The 10,600-nt window shown below is 39.8% G+C and overlaps 1 pseudogene; it reads right to left on the reverse strand.

Annotated features, from left to right (window-relative positions):
• Positions 1-6,537: 6,537 nt before the first annotated feature.
• On the reverse strand, positions 6,538-7,232 carry LOC137239410 (uncharacterized; annotated as a pseudogene).
• Positions 7,233-10,600: the final 3,368 nt, after the last annotated feature.

The raw sequence follows: 10,600 nt of genomic DNA on the forward strand, positions 1-10,600 counted from the left end.
CCTTTTTTTAGAATATAAAATTTATAAGTTTACAACCCGCTATACACGTAAGCAATTAAAAAAAAAAGTTAATTTTGACACAAATAACTTAATTGTTTTTAATATATTTGTTTATTCTCTTTTTGCAGATTTTAGTTGAATGCGTGAAAAATTAAAGTTCGCAGGTACAATGCTGAGAAATTATAGTAAACAAATCAACAAATGCATGATGACGAAATGTATAAGAACTGGACCCGTATGTTCTTTTTGTTGTTGTAGCGATAAGGTTGCTCCCCGAAGGCTTTGGGGAGTGTTATCGATGTGATGGTCCTTTGCCGGCACGCTCCGGTAACACAGCTCCATTAAGGTGCTAGCCCGACCATCTCGGGAACTATTTATATGGCCACATTAAACCTTCAGGCCATTCCTTCCTCTCCACCCTTATCTCATGAAACTTGGGGCCGCCAGAGCCTCGTCTGTTAGTGAAACGGGACTCGCCACTCGAAGGTGAGGTTGACAATTGGGTTTGGAGAATCTATATATTGCGCTGGAAACCTGAAAAGGTTCCGCTACACAACCCCTTGAATCTGGTATTTTAGTCACCTCTTACGACAGGTATATCTACAGCGAGTATATTCTAACCCTCTAACCCGCTGGGGGACTGGATCCGTATCGTGTGTTACGATTCGTATCGAAATCAAGTTTTCACTCAAAATTACCTGAACTAGAGACTTCGCGTACTAGTTGGATTTATAATTTATCATACTTTGTATAAAAGGTTTTGCAGTTACATATTTATAAATTGAGTGAAGAATGTACGATTCCGATACAAACCGTAACACATGATACGGGCCCTGCTTATCGATGTAATTTTTCATTTATCTTATCTGTTATTTTTTTGTACTTTATTTTATTCAACACGTGAATGTAAAGACTTATTTTACTTAACATTAATTTATTTTAAAACGATAAGTGAAATTCGATGTACAGTGTCGGCCATAACTATAGCACCCCTCTAAAACGGCGAATTTAAGCCATTAAATGTTTTTTATTAAAATTTTGTTTATTTTTATTTACAACTATCGGTTATGGTTATTTTTGATTACAAATACCGGTTATGACTTAGGCTCCTTAGAAAAATTCTGAGTATGCAGTTTTGTAACCCATTGAATTTGCGTACAAGAAGCTAAGAAGTAGCGTTGATTTTTTATAATTTTTTTTTAAGATTAAAGCACTTTTCCCATAAAAAAATTTTTTTGTGACTGTTATATGCAGAAATAATTTCCAAAAAAACCAATAAAGATCAACGCTGCTTCTCAGCTTCTCGAAACTTGAAAGTGTGATGTCATACGAGTAAGACGTGTTTGTGTCGCGCTCTTGAGTTTCTCACGTATTTTCGTTATTAAAGTTGAAATTTTCCATAAAAATACTTACATAAGTGGCGCTACATTTCTTTAACTGAACGGCGTTTGTTATTTTATTAAAATGTCTAACCGCAAAAATCCATCAAGAAAAGCTGTTTCTCCAACAACTCCCAAAACGCCATCAATTACATTTGATAAAATTGAGAAGAAGATGGAAGAGGAAAGAAAAAGCATTATTGAAGAGCTGACTGCAGTTATGAGGACAACGGAGGAAAGAGTAATGCAACAGCAAAGGCAAAACATTGTTAAAGAGCTAACTGCAGTAGTGAAGAGTACCGAGGAAAGGCTGATGCAAAGATTTGGTGAGTTATCTGCTGAAACATTGAATTTGAAGCGTAACATAGTGGAGATGCAGAAGAGAGTAACTGAAGTTGAGAGCACATGCGCCGATATTGTCACCTTAAATAGCGATATAGCCGCTATTCGCGCTCAACTCGGTGAAATCGAAAGCAGCGCAGTCGCCACTGACATAATTATAAACGGCATCCCACAAGCTGTTGATGAGAATGTTTCGGATATTTTTGCAAAAATCTGCAGTCGTGTGCAATGCAAACCACCCCCACTGCGCGATGCGTTCCGCATGAAAAATGTTAAAAGCAAACTGCAAAAGGGTAACAACAACTATTCACCAATTGTAGTGAAATTGCTCTCTGCATACGAACGTACCAAACTACTAAGAGCAACAGCTAGTTTTTGTAAGACAAATAAGAGGTCACTTGCACTATCGGACATTGACCAACCGGGTTATGGCAGTGTTTACCTACATGAAAGCTTGCCTAAGATGCTCAGAGAAGTTATGACTTATGCTTGTGAGCTTAGAAGAAAAAAGAAATTGTTCTCTGTGTTCTCAATTCAAGGAAAGATTTTTGTACGCTTAAAACGCAATGAAGAGCCGAAATTTGTATGCACCAAAACTGATGTGGATTCTCTTATGAGCAGCGCAACTTGATGTTCTTTTTATTTTTATTTATATTGTTACATACATATTTACCTGTAATGCTCAAAATGCATTTGTTTATGTTTGCTTTATTGTTAGCATTTACTTGTTATTTTTTACGTAGGTTAATTATGCATACCTTCTCTATCTCAGGCGTTGCTATACTTCAATTTCTATCACCCTTCTATTATTCCTTTTCTTATAATACAGTGGTTTCAGATTCATACTTTTACAGTCAAATTGAATTGCTTGGAATTATGTCCTATGACTATGCATAACTCAACTGTAGGCTCTAGCGATTTCAACCTTAAAACTTCGTTAAAGTTGGTTAGTGATTTCCATTCGGGATTTCAAATATGCCATTTAAATTCTAGGAGCTTAAATCAATGCAAGCTTGATTATCTTAGCTACATCTTTGAGGGTACATGTGTTGATGTGGTGTGTGTGACTGAGACTTGGTTTAGAGGTGATAACTGCGACAATTTTTACAATTTATGTGACTTTTCTGTTGTGAGAAACGATAGACAGCTTGACAAGCGTGGTGGAGGGATAGCGATATATTACAAGAAGGGTCTGAAACTTAAAATAGTATACAAATCAACCCATTTGGACGAGGTTGAGTTTTTGATGGTTGAGTTTTTCACTAATATTCAGCGCTGCCTTGTGATTTGTGTGTATAACCCAAGCATGTTATGTGATTTAAGCAACTTATTTCAGCAGATCAATAGATTTAGCGTAATGTATGAACACATAATACTATGTGGTGATCTAAATATAGACTTGCTCTTAAAAAACGAGCGCGCTAAGAATCTATCGGATGATTTGGCAAGTGTTGGTTTGAAGGTGATAAATAATTTGCCTACTCGTTTTGGCCCCAAATGTAAGCCTAGTTTGCTTGACTTATTTTGTGTATCAGATGGGTCGTCCATACTGCATTTTGAGCAACTCTCTTTATGCAGTGTGAGCGACCATGACCTGTTTTTTTAAATTACAATATAGAGTTGAATTCTCACGTATACAGACCACCAGATTTCATACACTTTCGTGATTTTAGCAATATTAATATTAATGAGCTAGCTACTGAAGCGTCCGTCCTACCATGGAATGACTGTTGGTTTTTAGCTGACTTAAACGAAAAAGTTGGTTATTTCTGCATGTTGGTTAGTTACCTCTATTATAAATACGTCCCTTTAAAAAAAATAAAAATAAGTAAAAATAAGCAGCCATGGTTCACTACGGGGGTACGTAAAGCCATAAATGCGAGGCACAGGTGTTATTCTGCTTGGAAAAAAGACAGAACTGAGGAGAATTGGATAATGTTCAAACTAATGCGTAACAGAGCTACTGAAGCAACCCGCAGAGCTAAGAAATCTTACTTCCAGAGCAAACTCAACGTCAAGCTTCCTTCAAAACTGCTGTGGAACAATCTAAGAAGTCTCGGGGTAAAATCGGAAATGAAGTCAGAGTGTATGGTTGATCCTGACGATATGAACGAATATTTTTCAATAAAGATGCCTGTTGATAGCGTTCGATTCGAACAGAATTGTGAACTTGTTTTTCATAGCGATATTAAATTTAGTTTTAAAAATGTTAGTGAATCTGAAGTTATACCGTGTATACTTTCAGTTAAATCAAATGCGGTAGGTGAGGACAGTATCAGTTTAAAGTTTATAAAGTTAATTCTGCCCTATATTATTGGCCCATTTACTCACATATTAAATTTTTCATTGACAACTTCAAGGTTCCCTGACATTTGGAAAGTAGCTAATATAACACCTGTTGCTAAAAAATATAATGCAACTCAACCATGTGATTTTCGACCAATCAGCATTTTACCGGCATTATCAAAGGTTTTTGAAAGATTAATTTTAAATCAAATGAGAGGGTATCTATCAGAGAGCGGACTCCTATCTGAGTATCAGTCCGCTTATCGAAAGGGACATAGCTGTTCAACAGCCGTGTTGAAAGTGATGGAAGATATTAGACCATTCTTTGACCAAGGAGATCTTACTATTCTTACATTATTAGACTTTTCTAAAGCTTTTGATACTATTTGTCATAAGATTCTTTTGCAAAAACTTTACGCGTACTTTGGATTTAACCACGATGCAGTTGGATTGATTGCAAGCTATCTTACGAACAGATGGCAAAAGGTTGTACTAAAAAATAGTTGCTCTGATTTGGTGCCAATTACAACTGGGGTACCCCAAGGATCTATTCTTGGTCCCATTTTATTTAGTCTATACATCAACGACATTGTTAAGTGCTGTAAAAATGTTTCTATTAATCTTTACGCTGATGATGCACAAATATATCTATCCGCACCTCTGGGGCTTAGAGAGGATTTGGCGTTCAGAATAAACGAAGATCTGGAATCTATTTATCTATGGTCGAAGCATAATAGGCTTAACCTTAATGCGTCCAAGACACAAGCTATTGCCCTATCTCATTGTTCATATAGCATGGATGATGTTTCTCCTCTTAGACTGAATGGTACAATTATCAAATATGAGAATTCTGTTAAAACCCTAGGCTTTAGGTTGAATACCTCCCTCTCATGCGTTGATCATATAAATGCAACAATTTCTAAGTCGTATTCTGTATTAAGACAGCTTTGGAGAACCGCAGCTTATATCCCTCTGGATATTAAGCTAAAACTTGTTAAGACTCTATTAGTGCCCATAATCTCATATCAAGAACTAGTATATGGGTGCCTTGATAAGGGTTCCATGAATAAATTACAATTACTAATAAACAATGCAGCTAGATATGTACACCTAAAAAGAAAATATGACCATATATCTGAACTATCCGTACAAATTCTTGGTTGCAGTTTATCAAAATTTTTTGAATGCCGTTTATTGTTATTTATACATAAGCTAATCCATACCCGTTGTCCGAGTTATCTCTTCTCAAAATTAACTTTTGCACACTCAACTAGAACATGCAATCTTATAGTACCACACTTTAAATATTCGGCTACCTCAAGAATGTTTTTCGTTAGAGCCATTCAGTTGTGGAACTCACTGCCTAACAAATTAAAAATGGTAGCAAATCCACGGCAATTCAAACTGGCTATTCAATCCCAATCTTAAATTTAACAGGGTGTTTCACAATTGTGATTATCAGATACTATCGAATGCTACTTTTATACCATTATTATTCAAAACTCAACTTATGATATCACTGAAGTTCTGCATGTGTACCTAATAATATTGAATACACCCTTTCTTTCTTTCCTTCTTTCTCTATGTTCTCCTTTATTCCTTTTATGTTTATTTGGCTATTGATCTATGTATCTTGAAATTTATTGTAAAGTTCAAATAACTTGTATATTTAAGTCATTTATCCCTAATCCTTAATCTTAAGAAAGTATTGTATCAAATGAAATGTGGCACGTTAAAAGACTCTGTCTTACTTGTGTCTTAATAATAATAATAATAATAATAATAATTATTGTACTGAAATTCAAATTCAAGTATACAAAACTGCATACTCAGAATTCTTCTAAAGAGCCTAAGCTAAAAGTTCAAAATTTGCAGATTTTTTTCTGAATTTTTCACAGTGTACAACTTTTTTCTTGGTTCACTGTATAGATGTTAAAAATATGTAAACTTAGTTTTATTGCAAACTGAATTTTAATACTTTTTTAAGTTTTCAATAAATATTGTTACCGAAAAAATATACCTTAATAAAGCAGGGTGGAAAAATAAATTTCATAGCTTTTTAATTATGGTTATTACTCTTATTCTACAAGTTGTTGGATCAACTAATCCGAGTATTCAAAGACTACTGGTGTATTCACGTCAGTCTGCTTATCAACTTATCTGATCAAAAACTATTTCGCTCCAGTGTATTTTGTTTTTTAAACTGTGTCAAAAACTTAATCGCATAAGCTGATAACCTGATAAGCTGTCTCAGCTAAATACCCAGTATGTAGCAGAACTGCACAATTTTAAGTCACAAATCCGCATGAAGTCGTGGTATAGTGGGAGTAGACACACAGTTGTTGCATTGTTGAAAATTTTAGGAGGGCACAATGTGTAGTTCTTATTAAAACGAACAGGAGATCGAGGCCATTGAAAACCTTAATTGAAAATGAGAGTATATTATTATATAAATCTCGCAATAAAACTATTATTAATTAACTTACATACATATCATGGATCTAATCCCACCAACAATAAATTTCAGCGACTATTGAAAAGGAACGGCTCCTTGATTTATAAAATAGTTTGCTAGTCTGTCTCTTAAGCGAAATACCTCCGCACTTGCATTGCGTCGATAAGAGCTTAGGGATGGCAATGGACCTACAACATCATCCAAGTCATTGCGGCACTCTCCATTTACTGCCCCTTGCACGTGGATAGGGGTGACATATCCACGTGGCTTTCAGGGCAATACCAACGTTTCTGATCGTTTAGCATAATAAAATTATGCAGAACTAAACATGCTAAAACTATTTTCTTAAAATTTTTTGTACAAAAGTCTATCGTTTTTCGAAGAACACGCCAACTAGCAGTTAAAATGCCGAAACTGTTTTCGATGACTCGACGGGCTCTTGACAGCCGATAATTGAAAACTGATTTTATTGAGGAACCAGGGTATGGCCGCATTACATTTTCTTTCAGCGGAAATGCTGCATCGCCAACAAAGAAGATGGGAAATCTGCGCCAGACTCTCCATAACGGAGCGCTACGTTGAAGTGGCAAACTGTTGCGGATAAGGTCCTTTCCAAAAGGAGTTTGTCGGAAAACACCTATAAATATAAGATGCATAAATAAACTCGTATTATCTTCAAATATTGTTCAGATAGCTACCTCCATCAGATTGGCCCCATAGCTGCCAATGCTGGCAGATATAAAAGTGTACTTTACATCGCAGGTCGCCATTAAAACTATGCTATAAAACTTTTTGTAGTTGAAGAACAGAGCGCCAGAGTTTCTAGGGCAGATACCATCGACGATTGCGGCGTGATTTTCTGGACTGTCTTCGAAGGCGGCAAATGTTTAGAAATATTAAATCGAAGAAAGCATCTTCTAAACTTTCCATTGTTACGATGCTAAATTTGTAAAAGAAGAAGTTTCTTTTACTAAGTTCAAGCGTATTTGCTGGTTGCTACTTGTATTATGTTTAATTTTATTTTAATATGTAACAATATTTATTGCAATTACGCACCCGATAGTTAATATTAAATTGTTTCTAATAAAATTTAATTGAAAACATGACACATTTCATAAACGCGCCAAATATATGTGAACTGTCAGTTTCGCGAACAGCTGATTTTGAAGGGCTGTGCGCTCGCTTCCCAAGGCAGTCGGTTCTATGTACCGGAGCGACTCAGGATTTTTCCCGACCAAGGACTGTCATTTCAGTGTGACCCCATTTAATTTGTTTCGTCCCTCCCACAAATTGTCATCCTCCCAGCAGCTCCTTGCAGCAGGACTGCTACATATTCTCTTACTCCGGGAAGGTATCGAACCCAATCCGGGTCCGTCTCCTGACCCCGGTCCTGAGAAATGGTTTTGCTGCATTTGCCAGAAAAGAATCTTTTTAGGACGGTCATACTCTGTTCAGTGTGTCTCGTGCAAGGGATGGTTGCATCGGACAGGTTGTTCTGGGCTTGATCCCAAAACCCGACGTCCACGTAACTTTTATAAATCTTTTGTGGCTCCTTGCTGCTCACGCCCAAGGGCGTCCCGTAGTCTACGCCTAAGCGTATCCCCACTACCTTCCAGCAGCTTCGCTGCTCAGCAAGCCACAACAAGTACCCGCTGCTGCTCGCGCCCCACGGCGCCAACAACTCAAACAGCTGATACCACTCATAACTACTACCTGCGTAGTAGAGCTGGTAGCAATGCTGAGCATCAGCCCCTGCCCCCGTCTTCTTCTCCCCCCCTCTTTTCTGGCAGCAATCGTGCAGGTCAGGGAAACAGACTCTTAGTCCCTGCCTCCGTTTGCACCGTCTGCCAGCACAGAATATATAGGTTTGCGACATCCGCTCAATGCAGCTCCTGCCTTGGGTGGTGCCACTTTCCTAGATGTTCTGGTCTCCGCGACGGCAACTCCTCGACGGGTTTCATCGCGCCATGTTGCCAGGTCGCAAACCCAAATCATCCGGGTACCCCAATGCTTGCCCAAGGGCGCTCAGTCCCAAGGCCACAACAGCAATTGCGTCCTGGCCTTCCACAACCTAGGCGTAGTCACCCCTCACTTACCCCTAGAGTGGCGGCGTCACCCCTCATGCACTTCAGAAATCTGCAGTTCAACTGTAATGGACTAACTGGGAAGATTACGGAGATAGTCGATTTCATGAAGCGGCACAACATCTGCATTGCTGCGATTCAAGAGACTAAACTCACAGCAAGATCTGCATTGCAGACCTGCTCTGGTTATAATGTCCACAGGAAAGAAAGTGAGAGCGGAAATGGAGGCGGCCTCGCGTTTATTATACACCACTCTGTGCAATATCATATATTTGATCCTGGCATCGACCGCAGTGACAATGTCTTAGAACGTCAAGGCCTATCTGTCCGGTCAGGCGATGCAAATCTAGAAATCATCAACATCTACATCCCTCCTGTCACCTGTTGCCCCAGTGGATACCGCCCTAATATCGAGGCCTTACTCACTGGCAACAATCGCATTATCTTTGGCGATTTCAATGCCCATCACGACCTATGGCATTCAAACTTGCGGGCGGACAGTAGGGGTGAGATGTTGGCGGATCAAATAGACGAAACGACGTTCTGCACAATAAACGGAGACGCCCCCACACGTATGGTAGGAAGCTGTCATAGCTCGCCAGATATCTCAATCGTGAGCGCAGAACTCGTAAACTGCGTCAACTGGCAGCCGATGGTAACATTGGCATCCGACCACCTGCGCATACTTATTTCGTTCGAGCGTACCGCCGACTTCATCCGCACCGAAAAACGCACTTTCATAAACTTCAAAAAAGGAAAGTGGGAAGAATATAAATCTGCAACAGACAGCAGCTTTGCTGCCCTCCCTATCCCGACTGATGCCCGCCAAGGGGAGCGTGCCTTCCGTAAGGTCATTGAATCCGCCTCGGCACATTTCATTCCCGCCGGGAGAATTCCCGAAATCCGGTCCCACTTCCCGGCGGAGGCCGCGAGCTTAGCGAGGGAACGCAACCTTATAAGACAGCTTGATCCAGGCGACCCCCAAATAAGGGATATAAACCAACGCATCAGATTGCTTGTGGACGAACACAAGCGGGCGAAATGGGAAGAGCACCTAAGAGGTTGTAACCTCTCTACCGGTGTAGGTAAACTTTGGTCCACCGTAAAGTCCCTATCGAATCCGACTAAGCACAAAGACAAAGTTAATGCATCCTACGGTCGACAAAGATAGACGGAGAGCCAATAGACACGCACATAAACACAAACTCAGCGCGTCACCAATTACCATCACCGCTAGAGAGGTTGAGGACGCCATTGGTCGCGCTAAACCATCCAAAGCAGTGGGCCCAGACGGCATAGCCATGCCGATGCTTAAAAACCTAGGGAAAGAGGGTTTCAAATATTTAGCGCATGTCTTCAACCTGTCTCTTTCCACCTTTGTCATACCCGAGAAATGGAAAATGGCCAAGGTGGTCCCGCTACTAAAGCCTGGGAAACCAGCTAACGTAGGTGAGTCATATCGTCCGATATCTCTCCTATCGCCAGTGGCAAAGACGCTTGAAGCCATTTTGCTCCCTTATTTCCAAGCACATTTGCAGCTAGCCCCTCATCAGCATGGCTTCAGAAAACTCCATAGCACTACCTCCGCGCTAAATGTCATTAGCACCCAGATAAATTGCGGTTTGAATCAATATCCCCACCATAGAACAGTACTCGTAGCGTTAGACCTATCAAAAGCTTTTGATACGGTCAACCATGGCTCGTTACTGCAAGACCTGGAAGGGTCTACCCTTCCCCCATGTCTTAAAAGGTGGACCGCAAATTATCTGGGTGGTCGGCAGGCATCGGTGCAATTCAGAAACGAAACATCAAAACAAAGGAGAATTAAACAAGGGGTGCCACAGTGTGGTGTCCTATCCCCGCTTTTGTCTAATTTCTACATATCTAAGCTACCTTCACCACCGGAAGGAGTCACAATCGTTTCCTACGCCGCTGACTGCACAATAATGGCCACAGGCCCAGGCCCAAAGATCGATGAGCTATGCAATAAAATAAACGGCTATCTCCCTGATCTCTCCAGTTTTTTCGCCTCGCGAAACCTGGCATTGTCACCG

The sequence above is a fragment of the Eurosta solidaginis genome, chromosome 1 (genome assembly GCF_040869045.1).
Source record: "Eurosta solidaginis isolate ZX-2024a chromosome 1, ASM4086904v1, whole genome shotgun sequence".
Taxonomy (NCBI): Eukaryota; Metazoa; Arthropoda; class Insecta; order Diptera; family Tephritidae; genus Eurosta; species Eurosta solidaginis.